The 24819-nt window shown below is 37.5% G+C and overlaps 1 protein-coding gene across 2 annotated transcripts in view; it reads right to left on the bottom strand.

Moving 5' to 3' along the window:
• Positions 1 to 24819, bottom strand: part of LOC127652584 (speckle-type POZ protein-like) — a 118530-nt gene that overhangs the window by 77972 nt on the left and 15739 nt on the right. Inside the window, exons 1-2 of one of the 2 annotated variants that reach the window (XM_052138812.1) lie at positions 24414 to 24490; positions 8193 to 8347 (exon numbers count right to left, since the gene is read on the bottom strand). The gene's annotated coding sequence lies outside the window, so the exon portion shown is untranslated. Of the gene's footprint in view, positions 1 to 8192; positions 8348 to 24413; positions 24491 to 24819 lie in introns of those variants that run through there. The other variant, XM_052138811.1, reaches the window with a different exon arrangement.

Here is a 24819-nt window from a genome sequence, read left to right on the forward strand (position 1 = left end):
ATGAATGCTGCCAAGTACAGGGATATCCTGGACTGAAAACCTTCTCCAGAGTGCTCTGGACCTCAGACTGGGCCAAGGTTCACCTTCCAACAAGACAATGACCCTAAGCACACCGCTAAAATAACGAAGGAGTGGCTTCACAACAACTCCGTGACTGTTCTTGAATGGCCCAGCCAGAGCCCTGACTTAAACCCAATTGAGCATCTCTGGAGAGACCTGAAAATGGCTGTCCACTAACGCTTACCATCCAACCTGACAGAACTGGAGAGGATCTGCAAGGAGGAATGGCAGAGGATACCCAAATCCAGATGTGAAAAACTTGTTGCATCTTTCCCAAAAAGACTCATGGCTGTATTAGATCAAAAGGGTGCTTCTACTAAATACTGAACAAAGGGTCTGAATACTTAGGACCATGTGATATTTCAGTTTTTCTTTTTTAATAAATGTGCAAAAATGTCAACAATTCTGTGTTTTTCTGTCAATATGGGGTGCTGTGTGTACAATAATGAGGAAAAAAAATGAACTTAAATGATTTTAGCAAATGGCTGCAATATAACAAAGAGTGAAAAATTTAAGGGGGTCTGAATACTTTCCGTACCCACTATATATATATATATATAAATACCCTGTGCTATATGTTTACAAAGCCTTCCTACTTTTTCTAAATTTGTGGTGAATAAATGTGGCATGAACAAAAAAACATAAAACGCTAATCACAATTATATGCATGATAATGAATTACCAGCAACTTCCACAGCACCACACAAGTTCCATTTAATTTCAAATCCAGAGGAGGGAGTGTATTTAAACTATTGCTGCAATTGTCCTGAAAAATAATAATGAAGCCAGCGAGACAGGAGGATTGAGACAGTAAAACTATAAAGAGATGTTTGATTATTACAACCAGACCCACACTGATAAAGGCTAAGTTTGAGACATTAAGATGAATCTGCCTGCTCCCCTCTCCCCTGTGACCTCATCACAAAGTTAACAGAAGAATTACAGGGCAACACAGTGTCCTTCCTGTAAACCAGCAGAGTTCAAAGTCACATAAACAGAACCAAATCCTAAAAAGACTACAGTCATACAATCCTACAAAGACTACCATCATAAACTAATTAAAACTCCCAATTACACACACACACACACACACACACTTTTAAAAAGTTAACGCACTAAATGGTTGTGTGCATGCTCGCACACACAAACACAAAAAAGTGCCTTCAGCAGAGCCAATTAAGAGATCAAGTCTTCTGTTAACTTGTCATGCTGTCTAAGCAACAGCAAAACTGCAGCATTCAAGGCCAATGAGGTGCCATGGTGATATGAGAGGTGTTAAATAGTACCCCCTTCCTCAGTTTCTATCCCTCTTACTATAACCAACAGTTCTAAAACATTAAAAGGGAACTTTTCCATCTCATTAAATCATATTTTAAAAAGGATGACAAATTACATTGTGAAATTTCAACATTTATTTTGATGTATAGAAAACATTTGAAACATTTTGTTGTCCATTACTGCCCTATAAAGTTAGTCAGTGGTACCATAATTACTCCTAAAAATTGACACTTTCAATTCATGCACATTCAACATTTACACTCACTAAGCACTTTATTGGGAACACTGTGGTCCTAATAAACTTCCCGACGTTGTCTTCTGCTGTTGTAGCCCATCCACCTCAAGTTTTGACATGTTATGCATTCTGAGATCTCTATTCTGCTCTCTACAATTGTACAGAGCAGTTATCTGAGTTACCGTAGCCTTTGTCATCTCAAACCAGTCTGGACATTCTCTATTGACCTCTCACATCAAAAAGGTGTTTCCGTCCACAGAACTGCCAATTGATTTATTTTTTGGGACCATTCTGAGTAAACTCTAGAGACTGCTGTGTGTGAAAATCCCAGGAGATCAGCAGTTACAGAAACACTCAAACCAGCCCGTCTGGCACCAACAATCATGCCACGGTTGAAATCACTGAGATAAAATGTTTTCCCCATTCTGATGGTTGATGTGAACATTAACTGAAACTGACCCATATCTGCATGATTTTATGCACTGCTGCCACACTGGCTGATTAGATAATCGCATGAATAAGTAGGTGTACATGTGTTCCTAATAAAGTGCTCAATGAGTGCAGAGATGTTGCTGGACATGTGATGCCACAGGTGGCAAACCGTGCTGTTTTATCACAAGGCCTTTTGACATTAAATAACGTGCAGGATATGATTACAAACATTTATTATTTAACTAGTTAAAAATTCAATTCTTGATATCAGCAATGGAATTACTTATAATGACTTGTACATTCTTGATATGAAAAACTGTGTTCCAACTACTGAAAGATGTAATTACATTTCCACTAGTAGAATTTCACAATGCTATGTCATTTATTTCTTTTCATATTGCAATTACAGATCACTACAATTCATTTCTTACTAGATAAAAATTGGGGTTGCTCTGATACGAACATTTTGGCTTCGATACGAAATCAACCCTGGTACCTCGGTATCGATATTAAATCGATACTTCTGCAACAAAACAAATTACTCCGATTACTGATGAAATCATGCACAAAATGACTATTAAAAGAACTGCGTAAAGTCTTACAGTTGCAAATTCTGCATTACCAATTTAAATTTTTCTGGATTCCATGCTTTGTTTTAATTAAATTTTATCATTAAAATAAATCAAATTAATATATAAAGCTTTAATCAAATAAAATTCATTTTCAACAAGCACAACAGAGCTTCACAGTATAAATGAAAACATTAATTTAAGTCTGATTACCTCTGGAGCAAGCTGCTACGGCTAAATCACAGTGAGCTGATTTTCAGTAAACTTGTTTTTGTCATATTGCTTACATGTAATAAAAATAATGACAATAATAATAAAACATGTATTTTTTTAATTATTGTTATTAGTAGTATTTTTAGTATTATAATTACTAGCATTATAATTACTAATACTTTGAATATAAAAATGTTCTATACATAAGTAATGTTTGTCTATCATAATGTCTTCAATTTCATGCATCCAATCTCGTGAGCTGAGATCTCTGAGTAGATTGAATTTCCATTTCCGCCAGTAATTGTCATTTCCATATCAAGAATGAATGTTTTTACTAGCACAAACCTAATTACGGATATCAAAAATTTGCATTTTCCCTAGTAGTATTCCAATTACATTGCTAATAGAATTTTAATAAGTGAAAACTGAATTATAGGTATCCTGCACATGATTAAAGGGGGGATTGTTTCACCCCTACAGAGTAAGTGTATGGGTTTAAGTGACTGAGTGTGCGTGTGATTGATGCTCTGTGGAATCTGAATGCAGCTTTAAACTGAGCCCCAGTGACACGCCACCACCCAATTAGCTGATGCAGACATGCACTAAAGTTTCTGTCTAGTGCCCATGTGCACACACCAAAAAGAAAAACAGAATAAGTTTCAAAGAATTAAATAAGTTGGCGAATGTCATTTATTAAAAAGCAGGATGCGAGGTGTTTCAAGAGCAGAAGCGTGAGACTTTCTCCTCACAACACAGCCCCTGTTTAAGGCAGGATCTGAAACGGGTGGGAATTTACACTGCATGTGTTTACACCTCTTCAAAACCAGAAAGAAAGTCACTGTTTAAATTTGGCTGAGCATTGTAACGTATGAACTAAACCTCAAGAGGCTTTCTGTTACTGCAAACAGCCCTACAGAGATTCCACTGAATGTCGACACTGTACAACGGATTTACACCACTGCCATACTGGAAAAAAACGATGTTTTCACTACATCACAACATTTTCATTACATCACACATTGAGGAAAATAAGGCATATGAAGCAATAAAACACAAATATAGAACCTTAAAGAAACAGAAATAAAACAAATTCATATTACCCATCTTGCTTTCACATCTATCCATAATAGTTATTTCTGGATGATTTTCTCAATTAGTTTCATGACCATTTATAATAAAAAAAGAATATCTGTAAAACTAAATCAAGACAATAACAAGCTGTAGAATCACTGCATAAATCTGTATTAACTTGTTACGGCCAATGCACACACATACAGCAAACCTGATCCGTCGTCAATAACAGTGACGAAAAGAGAAAGCGTGCAACATTTAAGGGATGAAAAGAGACAGAGGTGATGTTAAAAGAGATGTAGAGAAAGCGACGGGGATAAAAACAGACATGGGGTCAGGATCAGCTAATTATCCTGTCAGTAGTAATGCACTCGCGCCTGTGATCACCACAGGATCACCTGAGAGGTGTGTGTGTCTGTATGATTTTAAGTTAGCAGCTGAGTCCGTTTGTGAGCTCTGCGTGAGTTCTTCACAGCTTGGATGTTGGTGCATTGTCTAATGCAAAAAACCTGATTTAAAAACACATTATTTCACATAAAGAACCAGTCATATGTTGCTACCTTCATTCAGTTTATCGTAACATCAGGTCTTAACACTTAAAATTTCTCGCTCCTTCATTTCTCACTTCCCCCTCCCTCCCCTCTGTTCTCCTCCTGCTCAACCTTCATTCTACTACTCCAGCAGTCTATTATTATCGGTAAAAAGGCAACTTTCATTACACCATTGTCATTGAGATGCTCAAATCTGCATCCTTCAGCATCAAACATTAACCTCTTAATTTCTGCTTTTCTTTTTACCTCCACATCACATCCTAACAAAACCTCCCAGCATCCTTCTCTCTCCATTAAAGAGGCTGAATTTACACTTGAAGTCAGAAGTTTACCTACACCTTAGCCAAATATATTTAAACTCAGTTTTTTACAATTCCTGACTTTTAATTGTCGAAAATATTCCATCTTTGGTCAGTTAGGATCACTACTTTATTTTAAGAATGTGAAATGTCTGAATAATAGTACAGAGAATTATTTATTTCAGCTTTCATCACATTCCCAGTGGGTCAGAAGTTTACATGCACTTAGTTAGTATTTGGTATCATTGCCTTTAAATTGTTTAACTTGGGTCAAACCTTTTGGGTTGCCTTCCACAATAAGTTGCTGGAATTTTGGGCAATTTCTCCAGACAGAACTGGTGTAAATGAGTCAGGTTTGTAGGCCTCCATGCTCGCCCCATTTTCTCCCTAATTTAGAATGCCCAATACCCAATGCACTCAAAGTCCTTGTGGTGGCGTAGTGACTCACCTCAATCTGGGTGGTGGAGGACGAATCTCAGTTGCCTCCTAGCACATGTGGAGGCTTCACGCTATTCTCCACGGTATCCACGTACAACTCACCACGCACCCCACCGAGTGAGAATCACATTATGGCGACCACAAGGAGGTTAACCCAATGTGACACTACGCACCCAAGCAACCAGGCCAATTGGTTGCTTAGGAAGCCTGACTGGAGTCACTCAGTACACCCTGGATTCGAGCACATGCTTTTTCAGTTCTGCCCACAAATTTTCTATCGGATTGTGGTCAGGGCTTTGTGATGGCCACTCCAATACCATGACTTTGTTGTCCTTAAGCCATTTTTCCACAACTTTGGATGTATGCTTGAGGTCATTCTCCATCTGGAAGAGCCATTTGTCTTGAGATGTTGCTTCAATATATCCACATAATTTTCCTTCCTACTTATGCCATCTATTTTTGTAAACTGTCCCTCCTGCAGCAAATCACCCCCACAACATGATGCTGCCACCCCCATGCTTCACGATTGAGATGGTCTTCTTTGGCTTGCAAGCCTTACCATTTTCCTCCAAACATAATGGTGGTCATTATGGCCAAACAGTTAAATTTTTGTTTCATTAAACCAGAGGAAATGTCTCCAAAAATGTAAGATCTTCATTCCCATGTGCACTTTCAAACTGTAATCTGGCTTTTTAATGGCGGTTTTGGAGCAGTGGCTTCTTCCTTGCTGAGCAGCCTTTCAGGTTATGTAGATATAGGACTCGTTTTACTGTGGATATAAATACTTGTCTACCTGTTCCCTTCAGCATCTTCACAATGTGAATGATTTGCACTTTTCACACCAAGCTGGGTTCAGTTCTAGGAGACGGAAATTGCTCCCAAGGATGAACCACACTTGTGGAGGTCCACAATTTTAATTTATTTTTCTTGGCTTATTTATTTTGATTGTCCAATGATGTCAAGCAAAGAGGCACCAAGTTTGAAGGTAGGCCTTAATATACATCCACAGGTACACCTCCAATTCAGAACACACCTCCAATTCAGGTGCACAAAAACGCCCGTCAACTCGATACTCTGGATAGCGCCGACATCAGTGATGCCGAAGAAATAGTAAACCTTCTTAAACCGCTAAAAAAAGTCACCACCGTCCTGTCTAATGAAAAGAGCGCCACCCTGTCACTCATTGTGCCCTTGAAATCCACGATCGAATGATGAGAAATACTCTACAACTATAGCTAACATGAAGACAGCCATCCTGCAAAACCTCTCAAGCAGATACACAGAGGAACAGAATTATATGCTAGAGAGTACTGCCTTGGACCCCAGATTTTGATCGTTGCCCCACTTACTCCTTGAACAACGCGAAGAGGTTTTCCTCCGGTTGAAGAACAAATCGGACCAGTTACAGCAGGTATGTTGTGTGAGAATTGTGTGAGAACCTGTGTATTTGCATTTGTGTGCGTGTTTGTCACTCCATTTGCATGTTGGTGTACTGTAACTGTAAGTAACCTAAACAAGCGCCCAAGCTGTTTGTGTTGAGTTGAACTTACTTGAATAGAACAATATTTGTTTTAATGTTGTTTTTTATTTTTGCACTTAAACTGCTTTAAGAATTTCTCTTAGATTTCATCTTAATTCTAATTTCATGTTAAAATTCAGTTTTATTGCTCAGTGACACCTAGTCAATTGTTAATTTACATACAGAAGGTTAAAACACAACAAAGTTAAAGAAAATTGTTAATGCTTTGGAAATATTCCTGCTATTTGAATTTGTTTAATTTTTTACATTTTGTTCAAAATATCGTGATGCGTATTGTATCGTGAACCCAGTCCCGTGATACGTATCGAATCGTGAGCGGAGTGTATCGTTACACCCCTAACACACACACACACACACACACACACACACACCACGATTTGGACAAAAAGTCATATTGCGATTATTTCTCAAAATATTGCGATTTGAACTGCAATTATGATGGTAATGTTTTCCACATGTTCAACTGCAAAAAGGCTTCTGGGGTTTTCACACTTGAGCCCTCTTAAAAAGAACCAAACAGACCTTTTTTTCAGTTCAACCACAAACAAATAAATATATAAACAGTGAAACAAAGTCTTCTTCATATCCAAATGTTACCATCCACTGTGTACCTGTTTTTTGTCCATTTTGTGATAGGGTCTCAGCCCATTAATAATTAATATTAGTTTTTGAAACAGTCAACTTGAATATTAGGGATGCTCAAATCAGGATTTTAACATCCGACACGATCTCCAATTTTCATCTCATCAATCGATGCTGATCATTTAACTTCTTATCAGCAGCTCTGTCAAAACTGGTTATATGTAAGATTTCTGCTCAATGTCACTGTTAACTAAATTTCCCTGTTGGTAAAACCATAGTTGTTGCCTAGATTTTGCTGTCAAAAATAATGTTGATTGATAGAACAATTCAGTATACACAAAATATAAATGTTACTCTTTATTCTAGGCCTTAAAAACTAGTAGGCTTATACAAAATATTCTTTACTGTATATAAGTTTGTCCTAAAGAATGAGGCTTAATGTCAAACTGAAGTTGAACTGATAACCCATTGGTGTAATACATTTTTTTTTTGGATGTTGGTAATATTGGGCGTCATAAGGGCGTCACGCTCTCTCGTGAGGTAAACAAATGACAGGAGAAGAGGACTCTACAGGTGTTACTGTTAATGCTGTTTGCTTGGCAATAATTTAATAAAGAAGTTTGAATTATAACCCATCTTGTATTCTGCGATATTATTATGATACCTGTGCCTTGCGGAGATTGAGATGCTGCTACTGCAGATAATAATAAAAACGCAGCCTTTGCAATTTAATAAATCGCAAAAGGTCATATCGCGGTTTTGATTTAATTCCGATTAATTGTGCAGCCCTAATACACACACACACACACACACATATATACATATACACACACACACATATATATATATATACACATATATACACATATACATACATACACAGACAGACAGAAAGGCTATCATCGTGTTCCAGATGTCACTTACCCATCAGTGATCAGGCAGACATAGCGGTCACGTGGCAGTCGTGCTCTCTCGCTCTCTCTCTGCGTCAGAAAAGTTCTCAGCCTTGCTGACTATGTTGTGTGGGTATATGGGTTTTAAATTTACAGTAAAATGCTCTGTCAGGTCCAGAAAATGATCTGAGAAGAGAGGCAGAAGAAAAGGTCAAATTGATCAGTGGTGAATGAGAGCTCAGCAACAGGGAACTACTGTAAAAAATAACCATTAACTACTATATAGTAGGGCTGGGCATTATGACCAAAATCGTATGAGAGTACAATGATTTTGTAGTATATCACGGTAACTGTATATTCAAATAGTGATTTTTGCTGGATATTCAACAATAAATTTGGTTAATATTTAACAACCATGTGGCATTGCCTATTTTTGGATAATCCATAGAATAAAAAAATAATACATATTTTACTATAAAAAGTAATACTTTACCAATGAATATAACAATACATTTTGGATTAAAAACAAGAGTCTCAAAATGGTCAAACTAATTTTATAAATTATTTATTCCTACTAACGATTCTCATTGGATAAGCCACATTCTAAGATGCTGCAAAATAGCCCATACATACACACATCAAAATAGCTGATATACACATAGTTATATTCAACTTGTCTTGAGTTGTTTAGGGCATGTCCTGTTGTGTATTTTTCACATTACTCTGGGCTGTCAGTAAAGTTTCGACACACCGAGTCATGCGAGCAAACTACATGGTACTGACCACAGCGTAGATTGGCGAAATGCCAACAAAACTGCATCTGGTAAGGAACCTCATTAAGTTTATAAATTGAAACCAAAATTTGTCAAAAGATTAGTCTTTAGTTTCATTCAATATGCCATTTAAACATTTTTTGTGATTTAACACGAAACACCATGCTGCTAAACACAATGTACACTAATGTGTACTTTAGTACATTTTTTCCTTAGAAATCCTATATTCACTGTGCATTATCACATTGAGAATCAATGGATGCATCCAAAAGCTGAAATTTGTTTTGCTTTCAGGGGCATTATATGGAGATAGAATGAAAATAAGGTGCATTTTAAACTTTTCTGAGACCAGTGCAGACAGACAGCACACTGGAGGTTACGTAATTCACTAAATAGGGAGCAAAGGAGCATCCAATAGCCTCTATGCAGTAAGGTGCATTCAATCCAAACTCCCCATCAAACGTTCAGTTTCAGGCTGCAGATGAAGTTTGGACCACTAAACATGTTTGGCAGACATAGGACAATGGTAACGGTATGTAAATTCAGAATTTATAATATACTATAAATGCAGTGCATTCAGAATGTATTCAGGCCCATTCATTTGTTTCACATTTTGTTTTGTTGCAGTTGTTATGCTCAAATGCTTTTAATTATTATTTTTTCACATCAATCTGCACTCCATACCACATAATGAAAAAGCAAAAAACAGATTTTTTTATAACTTTGCAAATGTACTAATAAGAAAACATTTAAATATCACATTGACATATGTATTCAAACCTTTTGCTATGACACTTGAAATTTAGCTCAGGTGAATCCAATTTCTCTGTATCATCTTTGAGATGGTCTACACGTTGATTGGAGTCCACATGTGGCAAATTTCATTGATTAAACATGATTTGTATAAGGTCTCAAACTCACTGAAAAAGCATATTTGAGCAAAAACCAAGCAATGAGGTCAAAGGAACCACATACAGCACAGTAGCCTCCAAAAATTCAAAATTCACAACCTGGACTTTGCCACCCGGCCAAACTGAGCAATAGGGGGAGAAGGGACTTGGCAAGACTAAGGTGACCAAGAACCCGATGGTCACTCTGGTTGAGCCCCAGAGATCATGTGTGGAGATGGGAGAAACTTGCAGAAGGACAACCATAACTGCAACACCCCACCAATCTGGGCTTTATGGCAGAGTGGCCAGACGGAAACCTCTCCTCAGTGCAAGAAACCAAAAAAGCACCTAAAAAGGACACCTAAAAATTGCTGCCCACTGATGGTCTCCACCCAACCTGACAAAGCTTTTATTTGGTCACCGGCTCTTCGCTGACCATGGCAGAACACTGACATTCCTGTCTTGCAAGAAATCACGCACAGAACGAGCAGTACGGATGGTGGCATGGTCATGCTGGAGGGTCATGTCAGGATGAGCCTGCAGGAAGTGTACCACATGAGGCAGGAAGATGTCTTCTCTGTAACGCACAGCATAGAGATTGCCTACAAAGATAACAAGCTCAGTCCGATAATGCTGACACACACCAACCCAGACCATGACGGACCCTCCACTTCCAAATCGATCCCGCTCCAGAGTACAGTCCTTGGTGTAACTCTCATTCTTTCGATGATAAATGTGAGTCTATGGTGAGACAAAACCGCAACTCATCAGTTAAGAGCACTTTTTTACCACGACCGCTAGCTGAAAGCTACAAGCTCATTGTGCTGCATAAAGCAGTTGTTGCAAGGTAATTTTACACAAGTGTAACAGTTAAATTGGCCTGGTTGTTTTAGAAGCAAGCTTTCCAGTAGCTGGTCAACTAAATAAAGTGAAGCTTTCAAGCAGAATCTAGAGTTAACGTAACAAAACGTACCAACCTCCATCATGGACCCAAACAACGCCGTGGCCGAGTTCAGGGCGCTCTCCCTCCCATTGCTTGCCGGTCTATTGCCATAGATAGCATCCATTTGGTCGAACCACTTACACTTTCTTCTGTTTGAACCACTCTGCTGTTGTGGTCCTTGATGGTTCTGTAGTCACTTAAGTTTTTTTTTTTACTTTTCCCTACACTGTTGGTAGGTCCAGTGGTAGCAGTGTGTGGCCAACAGCTGAGACACTTCTTGAAAGACTTTTTTTTAAAAGACTGTTTCATTCGTCGCTAACGAGAGGAGCGTCTGCACCTCGTTTATTGACCACAGCATGGTTTTGCGCACAGCCATTACTTTTTACAATTCAAAAGTCGTGTCAACAAATGATACTGCTATCGCTGTTGCTAACTTTAAAACTAACGGGTTGATGTCCCGTGTCGCAAATCTAGTCGCGGGTAGTGACAATTCTCTCGGTCCAATCAGTGATCTGCAGAGCTTTGATGTCACATAGTATCGGCTCTGCTCACTTGGAACCTCGACCGAGGTGGTACTAAAAAAAGTACCAGGTACTATCCATAGTGGAAAACCCCCAAAGACTTGAGCTGTACCATGCAGAGGAATAGACCCGTTAGTGTCCTATTTTTTTTAATAACTGTGATCTTAATTGCCTACTACCTGTGTTAACGCCAGTTCCACAGGTGCATGTTCATAAATTGTTTATCGTTCATTAAAAAGCATGGAAAACATTGTTTAAACCCTTTAAAATAAAGATCTGTAAAGTTATTTGGATTTTTACCAAATTAAGTTTAAAATACAGTTTCCTGAAAAAGGGACATTACTTTTTGTGCTGAGTTTACAATAAGATTTACATTTGTACATTAATAAAGTCTAAAAACATTTTTAACTTAAAGTACGCCCTGTTTGTGTTGTAATGGCAACAAACAACAATGCATAAATGTCTTGGCAAAGCACTGGATGATCTGGTGTTTAAGAAGGGGAAACAGAGCCCAAGGAGAGTTGATCAGTCTGAAGCCCTGAGGGACTCGAGCCAGTTCTGAAATCAATCCAATCATCCCCAAAACATGACATCAAACACAAGCACGGCTCTTACTTCTCAACACTCCCAAAGAAACCTAAATCTCCACAGCTTAACGCTATTATTATCTTAAAATGTAGTCACGGCATTAGAGGGATGGATCCCCTTTCCTTCAACCAGTCTCTGTGTGTGTCTGTGTGTGTGTGTGTGTCCTGGCTGGTACAGCAGGTGTAAAAGTGAGAATAGGAGAAAATTAGTGACATAAAAATTGGTGACTTTTTCCCAATTTTTTTCTGTTACTTGTAATTGTCAACACAAGTATAGGTTGACAACACAAGTTCAAACTGTTTGTTGTCCAGTGTGAAGCGAGTTTCAATTTTGCGATGCATCAAAGCCATTAGCAGAACTTTCTGTTAGAGATGCACCGATTGCAATTTTCTTGGCCGATTCCGATTTACGATTTTTTGCAAGTGTGACCTGCCGATACCGATTTTATCCGATTCCGATTTTCTTTCTAAGAACTATTATTGACCGCAATCAAACAAAATCTACCTTTCTTCAATGCAACATTTTATTTTCATAATAAAATAAATTATTAAACATTACAATTTCCCCCAAACTGCACTAAGTTACAGGATCTTCTCTCACTTAAACAACTCTCAAAATAAAGTGCCCTGTGACTGGAAAGTGGTAGAAATAACAATTAACTGCAAATTAGTTGCTTTATATAACAAAACATATGTCATTTTCCACTATTTTTATAAATTGACCTTTTTCTCTTTATTACTCGTCTAACAAAACAATTCCAAAGATCTGAAAAACTGAAGTGTCAACTTGCGTTAGATGTCCAAATATCAGTTGTAAAACGGAGCACTGCTTCGGGAACGGCTTGTAACATACCTGTCAACACTCCCGTTTTTCCCAGGAGTCTCCCATTTTGTTATTTCTCCCAAAAAAAAAAATAACGTTATATGAATTATCACATCAATATATTATTCCAAGGTGGTCCAGTTGCCAGATCTTGAATGAAACGCATCCTACTCACACAATCGACACATCATACAAATTACAAATCATTTGTGACCTCAAACTGGCAACCTACAACCCATTTGCGCTGTTGATATCTGCGCAGGTAGTAGACGCAGTACGTTAAATCAAGCATCACTGGTAGATGGGAGAAGACTCAGCTGGTGCTCCGGTGAAAAAAAACTAAATATACATTTAACAACAGCTGGATGGAAGAATTTAATTTCATATCCCGAAGCCATATCGACAACGCCCAAGCCTTTTGCAATGCATGTCACACCGATTTTAATATCGGACACGGTGGGAAAAATTAAGTTACTCAGCACATTAAATCACAACGGCACAATTTGTGTAGTATTTAGCCTGCCTCTGCCATCCAGCACCCCACTTCCCCTCTCCCGGATGTGTGTACCCAAATGTTGACAGGTATGCTTGTAACCGGCTGCGTGTGTGACATGACACGAGATTAAACAACTCTGGCAACGCAACGTCGGAAAGTACCTCCTACTCTGTATCGAGGAAATTTATCCGATTTCTGATCCCTCTTTCCTCAACTATGGAGAACAGCTGGTCATCCAGGGCCATGAATTCCATAATTGTCCTCGTAATTGCTTTGGTCTTTTCGCTGCTCATTCCAAGGAATGATAGGAGAGGCTGCTGACTTGTGGCTGGCTCTGAGCTCTGGCTAGCTTTAGCCGCTTTCCCTTTTTAGCTTCTTTTTTAAAAAGGGCATTTTCAGCTGGGTGATGAAAGTTATTGTGGTGGTTCCCCCACAGTTTACTTTGGCCTTACAATTATTATACATTTCGAACTTTATGTGTTCTTCACTCGCAGTGAAGATCTTCCACACCAATGACAGGTTTACATGCGGCTGTGACGTTATTGCCTGCACCGCTGGCAACAAAACGGACCGGCTTGGAATCAGAAAGACGTGAGGCTGACCGACCGGTCACCGGTCCGCATGAGCATGCAGAAAATCAGCTAATTCCGGTCCCTGGCCCGTCGATCGGTGCATCTCTACTTTCTGTTCTAAGCTTAAAAACATAGGTGTTTCATCAACTCTGGGCACTTTTATACCAGTGAATTTCTCAAAAGTAAATCATGTTACAATATTTCACACTCTCAATGGTTTTTAAATCTATCTACTACCAATGTCCAACAGTGTATGTACGTTCACCACAGAAGATTTATGTCATATTTCTGAAAGTAATGACAATTCCACCACCAATGTGAAATTTCCACTACAACTCAAATTCTGCATTATGTTTAATAGAATTCTGTGGTGAAAATGACTCTAAAAAGGAAATAACATTTATAAAATCGCCGACTTTGTGATAAGGCTTATTTTACCATGATATATTCCTTCATGTTCATTACGATCGCAAAATTCTGGCCTGTTAATAGTTCCTAGAATAGCAACATCCACAAAAGGAGGAAAATCCTTTTCATATTTGGCTCCTAAACTATGGAAAAGTCTCCCTAACACCGTTCAAGATGCAAAAATTCTCCCTCAGTTTAAGTCTAGACTAAAGACTCATCTATTTAGCCAGGCATACACCTAATTTATCCTTCAACTCACAATTTGGCCGCTTTAGTTAGGTCTGCCAGAACCAGAAACACTGATCATGATCTACAACTCTGCAATAAATTGAATGGCATCTATACTAATATTATTTTATTTGTTTCCCTGTCTTAACCTCTAGATTCCTATTCTGAGGCCACCAGAAGCGGCTGGATCCAGCTCCATTCCTGCTTCGTGTTGGAATCCACTGCTACATGTCTCTGAGTGATGATTACTAAATGCAGCCTGTGCCAGCCAAACATGGACTTCAGAGGATGAACTGATGTCAACTTTAATCACAAGACATGGGATACTTCATATGCCACTACCTGAACCTTGGAATTAGGATGGACCCCACCGAACCTCACCGAAATTACCGGCCAGGTTGAAATGCGGACGCACCTCACTGATCTCTGCCTGCATCACCTCGGTCTATTGATGGACTACACTCTTGAAACGGAATACGCAGACTATCAATTAATTGCCAACAAAAGCCTTCATCAGTCAACAAACAAGGACAATTGCATCTATGTGAACTTCTGCAGATAATACAGGATGGACTTCAAAGAATTTTGTCTTAGTTCATACAAAATCGTGTGATGGAAATAAGGCCATAACAGTTTTTGAAAAATTGATAGAAACCACTTTCAAACAACAAATAATGAAATGGTTTGATTATTTCACTCTTTATTTAGCTTATCATAGATTTAAACATAATAATTTGTATTTTTATAGTTTTAGAAATACAAATCATAAAAATAGTAATAACTATAGTCTTAAACAACACAAACTGGGTATCATTTAAAAGCTTAGAATCTCTACAATGCATGTAGGCATTGACAAAAACTAGTAGAAAGGAACTAGGCTATTTGTTTTACTCACAGATATTTAGCAAGTAATAGCTTTGACATACATGTTTCATATGAACAGGTGTTGCTCATATGTCGCATTTTTGCATATAGTAGTAGTAGTATGTTTTGTTTAATGCCATGTCAGCAATCAAAGCTATTTTCATGGCAAGAATTCAGTTACAAAAATACAGATATCATATAAATACAATAAAAACAAAACAAATATAGATAGCAAGTCATATTATACAATATTTTTTTTAAGATTAGCATATGACAAGAAATCCAAAACCTTTTCAGGCACAATCTCATTAAATAAGTCTTTTAACGAGGTAACTTCATAAAAGAGCATTCTACTTGCGTTAAGACCAGGACAATCTAGTAAAATATGTTTGACAGATAAGGGAATATTACAGAACACACATAGGGTTGGGTCTTCACCTTTAAGCAAAAAGGCATGGGTCAGATTTGTGTGACCTATACGGCATCTGGTGTAGACCACTTGATCAAATCTAGTTTTAAAATTGATAAAAAGTCTGTTTGAAATTTCCGGATGAATTACATACAACTTATTGTTCTTGCACAAATTCCACTCTTCTTGCCACTTAATTAAAATGTATCGGTTAATAATCGGTCTGATATCTGAGGGAGGGATTTGACATTCGTTAACTTCCTGATTAAGAGCTTCCATTTTTGCATATAACTTCATCAAATTTAAACAATATCACATACCAATATCACATCACAAAATTTGAACAAATATCACAATAATCGCAATATCACATAGCGATTATCTTTAAAACGAGCATACACACAAGTTAATCGGCTGAATAGATCAATAGATAATTCCCACAAAGCACACAGCATTGGCTATCTGGCAAAATACACTTTAGCATTCCTGGATCAGATGATGTCATTGGAAATAATGTAGCGTCATGGAACACTAAACCAATCGGACTGGATTCAGATTAATCCAACCAGTAGTGATGGTCCTCCATATTTGGGCAGAGAGTCACGTGATCAATCACTCTAATTACTTTTGGCCATCAGGAGATTGCGCCAAGTAAATTACATGATTTAGATTCAATGATGACACAACTTGCACAGAATGAATCTCATTCTCTAAAATGTCATTACTATAATAGTGTCTGCATATTTTTCAATCCTTTAATCATTGTTGTGTTTTCATGTGTAATTAGTTCTTATGTACAATGATTTATTTATTTGTTTGGAGACGTTTTTGGACATTAGGATAAATAATTTTTGTACAGCTATAACTTTTGATTGCTTTGTCATATCAACACAATTTTACTCAGTTACAGATGACTAGGGCTGGGACGGTTACCGCATTACCGCATTACCGCAATACCGCGGTCACGTGACTCCAACCGCGGGTCTGAGCTTGTCACCGTCGTCACCGCAAAAAAACAAAAACAAAAAAAAACATTGGCCTGCACATGTGTGCACGTTGTGTCTAATGACATGGATTTGTTGTGTCTAATGACATGGATTCGTTGTGTCTAATGACATGGATTCATTGATTCTAATGATATGGATTATGTCTAATGATATTAGCCTACATGGATTCAAGGTTTTCTAAACAAAACTTATCAAAATATGGAGCAAATCCGACCTTTCGCGAGTTGGGGAGCGCAATGTTCCATGACACATAATAACATTCCATTTGTATTAGAGATGCGCGGATGGGCTATTATTATTTAATCCGCAACCGCATCGCAAAACTCATCTGTCCGCACCAACGTTTTTTGATAAATTTTCAAAACCGCATCCACGGCGCTGACTGTTTTAAGGTCTGAGCGATGCAAGGCGCTGCTGCCGCGAGGCTAGAAAGCTCTTGGCTGTTCTAGAAAGGAGACTGATCCAATGCAGCAAAGATATTTTAAAGGCTAAAGTCCCTAGTAGGCTATAGCCTATTGGCTATGTTGTATCCCCAGAATATCAGCAGTGAAGTCCGTTTCCGATTGGCACAGGGATAAAAATAAATAAATAAATAGTAACGCACATCGGCAAACCTGACTACTAGGATACTGTAGCCTAAAATTGTATCATTTTGTTTTGAATTTTGTTTAAAATGCATTTTAAGATTTCTATTTATTTCTCATGTCTGTGAGGCAGTAGGCCTAGCCGCTGAGTTTCGGTTCATTTATGAGAGAGCTCACGCGCAAGAGATCGCATAGGCGCTTCCACGTCCTGCTGCTGATTATATGTCTGCTATATTTGCTTCTTATTTATTAATTCCAGGCAATTAGTTAATGAAACAGTGATTAAAATTAAGATACAATTTACAATTGGACTTCTCTGATCCAATGTAATGTATTTAATGCGGTTTACCGCTATACCACGGGAATATCTTTCTTTTCAACCGCGGTTAGAAAAAATCCATACCGCCCCAGCCCTACAGATGACATGATTGGGTGCAAAACAAAATCAGTTTTTCTGAGCCACCTTATTTACACTGTGGTATGTTGTCAATTCAGAGGAAAACAAATCTGAAGTTTCTATGGCTGAGAGTCTCAATTTCATAATCTATATAATTAAAACATCTGAAAAGTTGTTTATCAAACACTTGAACCTCCTTTAGTTTTTTTTCTCGAGTATAAGTGTTTAATTTTGGATATGCCACTGAAATAGGAAATCTTTAAAAATCACCCTCAGAGCTTAAAGGGTTAATATTGATCTGGGACAAGGCTTAAACAATCAAATATATACATAAAAGGCACTTGAAAAAGTACCAAAAATAAATAATGAAGGCCTGGTAAAAAGTCTGTTTTAATGAGACCTTCATATAAACAAAAAGAAAAAAAGTTTAAATCTGTTCATTTTAATAAAATAATTAACCTCTGGTTTTGAAATTGCTTATAGAAACAGCCATACAGCATATTTTCAATGTTTGCTGTGTCCACCCTTTGCTTTTTTACTTCTTTCTTACTACCTTCAGTGAGAGAAACAAATAATCACCCTTAAAATGTGTTGAAGAAATTGCTTTCTATGTGGAATTCATACAACACATTGCAGAAGAATTTCAATACTGTACTATTGATTTTCACATTTTTACGGCAAAGGATACAGGAACAGAGTCCAATTAATGTATCTGATGGTTGTCTCAAAGAGCAGTGAGCCGTGTACCTAGACAGCCTTTTGGGGCATTATGGGCACATACGGAATTTGCCTGTGATGTCTAGCTCTTTTGGTTACACAGCAATAAAGGCACAGAGACAAAGAACAGTTTCTTGACAAGCTTAAAAAAATATTATATCAACAAATCTTCAAGGCGTGAGCAAATACAGAAATAGTAAAAGTAGTATATTACTATGCTATTCTGAACATAGCTGAGAGATCAACATCAGAGTGAAAGTCCAATAAAAATGACGATCAGTGCTAAAGCCGTTTCGGGTTTGTACACTGCATGTGGCTCAATCAATTTTAGGTTCAGCAATTAAATTAAATAACTTTCATCATAACGTGCATCAATAATTAAGAGTGAATGTGTAAACGAGAGAAGAGTGTGAGAGAGGAGGAGACCGAGAGATAGATGATCAACACAGCATTGGATGGCAATCTGTGCTGGGATAGATAAGAAAGACACAGATAAAGAAAAAGAATTACAGAAAAATAGAATAGATGGAAGATGAAAAACAAGGTGAGAGAGTGAACTGAATGAAAATGGATAAAGAGAGTGGGTCGAAGCGAAGACATTGAAGAAAAGAAAAAAAATGTTAGGCCTGTTATACACATCCTGCTTCTGTAGCGTACAAACAGTGCTGCAATGTAATGCCAGATTCACATCACAATGCATTGCGTTTGGGCTTTCACGTTAGCCGCATCTCTTTTCAAGATTCCTACAGCAACGGCGGGCTGTCACTTGCACTTGTTTATCAGCGAAGTTGGTTATGATTGCTTAATATATCAAAGTCCCTCCCTATCAAGGCAAGTCAGTACACTCTGCGGTCATCTCTGGAATGTTCTCGGGCAGGCTGGGCAGCTTTTTATTTGTAAACAAGTGGCATAAAAGTGCAGCTTCTATCAGCTTGAAATCTGAAATCTCCAAATGCATGATTACGATCAAAGAACACATTTAAAGTCAGCCGTAAAATCTGAAAACAATAGTATAACAAATTGTGCTGCTCAGATTAGGCTAAAGCGTTCTTGAGATTGACAGGCAATGTCTTAAAAGGAAAAAGAGCTAATCATCTTTGAGATTAAGGCAGGCGTTCCAATTTCTCCAATTCAATTTAATACCAGTTGTCCATGACCATCTCTTCTAAACTGTCTTTGTATGCATGCATGAACGTGTATATAAATAAAAATAAATAAATTGTTCAATTGTCACACATTATACATACATTTCTGCATATACATGGTGAAATTATTTATTTTTCACATATCCCAGCTAAGCTGGGGTCAGAGTGCAGGGTCAGCGATGATACGGACATGGAGCAGATAGGTTCAAGGGCCTTGCTCAAGGGCCCAACAGTGGTGTCTAGGTGGTGTTGGGGCTTGAACCCCTGACCTTCTGGTCAGTAACCCAGAGCCTTAACCGCTGAGCCACCACTGCCCTAAATATATGTGTGTGTGTTAGGGTTGCAGCGGTTTCACGGTTTGAAAATTGACTGTTATCATACCATGTACACTTGTTTATCTACGTATTGAGAAAAAAATGCAACCGGACGGAGAATCTCACGTGTGCATCTCCTTTATTCCTTGTCTGCCTGTCAGACTCGTCAACTTGCGACACGCACGCGGAGAAAATGTCTGAAAGAAGCGAGGCGAGGGGGTCTGACATGAGTTTGTGTGTGAGTTAAAGCAGTGTTTCTCAACTGGTCTAGTAGGACTGGGTCGCAGACAGCAGGGAAAGAACAATGCCATGGTTCTCCCATTGAAGATATTTCAGCGGCCGACCAAGTGATAGACTATTTAGGACTTGCCGACGCAGATTTAATGATAATCTCGCAAACAGCTAAAGCAGACATGTGCAACATACGGCCCGCGGCTCATTTATCGTAAGCGTTTTTATTTTTCATTGGATATTTCAGTTAACTTGCATTGGGACCTAATGCATCTCCACAAGCGTTTAACATGCTCAGGGTTGCCAGATAAGAGACGAAACACCCCCAGTTTGAGATTTATACTTAAGAAAATTGGAAATATTCCACCTAAATTGGAAATATTCCACCTAAATGTTATACTTTTGTGCAATCTGGCAACCATGCACGTCTCGCTTTCTCTTTTGATCAAACTTAGCGATCTGTAGTGCAATATTCTGCTCAAGTAAAAGTGTTATACGGCCACTCTGTGTCCATTCTTGAAGCTGATTGTGATGTTTGTTGCTACTGATTTTGCAGGTAAACCTTCTAAGTGATTAAATTAAATATAAAAGTAGATCTCGGCATCATTGACACACGGAGGGGTAATCATTGACATGCAAGCAAAAGTAAAGTAAACTCGCCCACTTTGCGACAAACATTAAAAGTTCTATTAAAAAAAATGTTTTATTATTATTAAAACTTAATAATAAATTAACAGGGAAGTAGAGATGGCAAAATAAATTTATAATATCTGCCTTAATTCTATCTTTGTAGAGCAATATATTACTTTAGGCAATTGCAGAATAGTCCCATTAGTCACAGATACACTTCAAAAAATTGAGTACACAACTATTTCTGGGCTTAAAAGATACAAAAACCAAATCAATGCAGAATATTGTATCTCAAAACCAATACAATGTGCCCCCACCCCCCATGCATTACTTAAAGCCTGATGTGGGCCCCTTTACCAAAATAGTTAAAAATATTAATAATTACACACATCACCTTTACAAATTTGTTTCAGGATTTTACATGAGTAAAAGAAACGGTTATATTTTGACAAAATGTTTCAATTGAAATAATCTAAAAGGTAGAATCTATTAGTCCTCATTTTATATCAACAGTAGTTTTAGTTAAAGTTTTAAGATGTGTTTCAGCTAGTATTTATTCTTCATAAATACATTAATTTATTATTACTATTATTTAAAACTAGCACGCTGACCTAACCATGGTAATTAGGAGCCTTTCTTTCCTTCTGTGTAATATGTGTATAAATATGTAATATTAGGTAACAAACGGGATAATAATGGGCTCATATAAGTAAATATGCTCTTCAATTTTTAAAAGGGGGAGTGACAAATTCCTGTAGATTTTGTTGTTGACATCAACAACAAAAATAATGTCACTTGATGCATGTCCTTGTACTGGAAGTCCATGAACAAAAATATGCAACAAAAAAGGAAATGCGACCCAGGATACATTAAATACAGGTTATGTTTAAACTATGGCAGGTCGACACTTGATGTCCAATGTAAAATCTGTCCTGAAGCAAAACCAGTTGAGAAACACAGAGTTAAATGTGCAGAAATGTGTGTTATTTTTCATTTAGTAGTTCAATTAACATGTTATATAACTAAAAGCATGTTAGTTTACATGTTAGTTACATGATATTTTTTATTAGGTTTATAATTCGGTTTATTATTATAATTCTGTTAGCTTTCTTATTTATTTTACTTTCAAAAGGGATCCTTTTTTTTTTTTACACATATTTAAATAAAATAAATGGTTTCAAGTTTCAATTATAATAAAGTGCTTGCTCAAAAAGAAATAAATAAAATAACCCTTCTGTTTTCACTGATATTAGTAACTGTGTAATACCGTATACCGTAAAACAGTGATATTTTCTGAGACTGTTATCATACCGTGAAAATCTCATACCGTTGCAACCCTAGTGTGTATGTATATACACATATACACCCACACACACACACAACATGGGCAAAAGTCCTGCAGTTTAATTATTTATTAATTCCTTTATTTTGTTATTTTGTGTTTGCATGCATGCAGACCTATAAATTGCAATGTATTGTGAGTTTGGTTTAAATATTTTTTTATCTGCTTTTGTTTCTATTCAATATTCTCCAGATTATTTAAATTTTTTAATGCACCCAGAGCCGCTGTGTTCAGCATGAGCCACATATAAAAATTTTTTACAAAACACACACAGCGTTCCTGCACCAGGCGTTCTAAATAAACTAAAACGCTACAGCCAAACACGTTTGTCCAGCAGAGTGGTTTACACCTGCAGGGTGCAGCCATGATTATCTAGGAGTGTGATGGAATCTCAGCTCAGTTCAATATTTTAATAGCCACAAATGCTAAAACATACCGGCTTTACCTGACTAAATTCACTGCTTGATTACAGTCGGCTGCTCTCAAACGCTCACATGCATGTGTCTACCTGTGCGCTTGTGTCTTGTGATGAATGCAGCGCTCCTTCGTGAGACTCCGCACTGTTTTAAAGAAAAATGCCCCTCTTTAGGTGATATTAATGTAAACAAAGCTGTTCATGAAATACCAGTGTAAACAGATGGGATTAAATCAGCAAAGTCTTGACAAGATATTAAAGCAAACAGTCGTTAAAGGTGCAAAATTGTATAATTTTCATGAAATATTCATCTTTTTTTGCCAATGTGCGACCCACTTGTAACGAACTTAAAACAGTGGAGGGAACTTTGTTCGGATTTGGGGATCAAAACCGCCCCTGAATTGGCATTCTTCTTATTGGGCAGGTAAGCTTACATAACTGCAAAGCATATGAAATATAGCGCCATAAGGATTGATCTGTGTAATTTTAGCTATCTTAATCTTGCTTGCTAATGCTGATGAATTGCAAGCTACCTTCCTTCGTAACTTTAAAATAATTTCTTCTCTTTATACTAAAAGCCAGGTATACAAGATAAATTTAAGCAAATACGCCAGTTTCTTATTTGTAGTACAACATATGATATACAAAACATGCAATATTGCAACATAACTGCAGTGCAACAGTAAACTGTCTGGTATAGTCCGGTAGTATGTAGCTGTATATGTGTATCAGTATGCTATGTTAGTTTTAGTTTAGTCTCAAAGTTTGTAGTAAAACAATCATGACTGCAATTTTAATTATGTTACCTCATCTGTCAGCATGATGCCAGAGAATCACGTTCAGCCTCTTTGTACGTTATGTTACTAAACATACAGAAAGTTTCAGAACTCAGAACTTCCTCCCCAGTCCAAAAAGATGATTTATTGACACCAAGCTTTAGAAATACCCAATTTTCTACATCTGTATATTTGTGATGTCACAATGGGTACTCTCATTAATGCATGACCACCTCGAGTGGGTGACAAGGAGAGAGCTGGACAGGTTCAGCCATTCCTATACACAGAGGAACTATTGCTGTAGTTGTTATTGAACTAACAAAGAGACTGCAATGCCAGGGAAGAGTTGAAGATGTTGGGACGTTACTGGCTGAGGAAAATTAGCATCTCTGCATAGCCTTTTCAAGGATGACAAAGTTAGTTTTTGTTCCAGAACTCCTCAATGTTGATTATATGGTTTAGTGGCACGATTCTTTTATGAACTATTAGGATACAGACTTTGCAAAGAAGCTTTGAAAGATGTGGCTGAACCAGCAAGACTGGACAAGACATGGGGAGTAACAAATGTAGTACTAATGTTTCTGTCTGTATGTGTTTGACATGCAAGGAATTGTATTGTCAGCCGTTTTTAATCACAAAATAAACCATGATCACTAGAGGCAAACACACAGGCCAACAGTCCATTCAAGCAGGATACAGATGTATTAACCCTTCACATTTGCAGCTTGTACTCGTCTGGGCTTCAAAAATGTTAGCCAAACAGTAGCCGTGTATATTCAAGTCTTAAAAGGGGCAGCACAGAAAAAAGTCAGTTTGAAAAAACGTAATATAGTACTATATAATGACTGTTTTTGTACAAAATCCTAAACTGACATAAGTGAGCCTCAAGAAATTAAAAAAAAAAAAATAACCATGACATGACCCCTTTTTAACAGGAAAAAGTTACACACGTCTGCTTTAGGTTTTAATTTCAACATGTTGCATACTGTTTCCAGAAAAATGCTTGCCAAAATGTAATCATTTAGCAGGTTTATCAAAATGCATAACGTACAACCTTATTACAATACTTCTAATAAAATATTCCATTTGTTTGTCAACAGTAAAATAAGAAATTGCCCAGCACATCCATGTTTTCCTGATAAATCACATGAACACAAATCACATCATAATTCCAACTTACAAACTCTTTAAGTAGGAACTTCTCAGGATGATTGAAGGCAGCATTAGGCAGAGAGAGAGGTACAAGGTGTGTTCTTCAGAATAAAACTGCAGTGTGTTAAAGCAGATGATAAGAGAGAATACATGTCAACATGAGGAGCACTGCTGTCAGCTGTAGGACAGAAAGACACGCTCACACAAGTAGGCTAAACGGAAGATAAACACTTCCCTTCTACACATTTCACAGAGACATTCAAGGGCAACAAGTCATGATCAGACACACTCTACCAAGACTACTTCACTTTTCTTACTGTTTTATCCACCCTTTCTGCATCCAACCACATTCTTTCTTTCAAACACTTTCATCTACACCCTTGATGTGCCTTTCATATACAACCCCTTATCCTATCAGTGTGTGTGGCATCAAT

This window comes from Xyrauchen texanus, chromosome 12, assembly GCF_025860055.1.
Source record: "Xyrauchen texanus isolate HMW12.3.18 chromosome 12, RBS_HiC_50CHRs, whole genome shotgun sequence".
NCBI lineage: Eukaryota > Metazoa > Chordata > Actinopteri > Cypriniformes > Catostomidae > Xyrauchen > Xyrauchen texanus.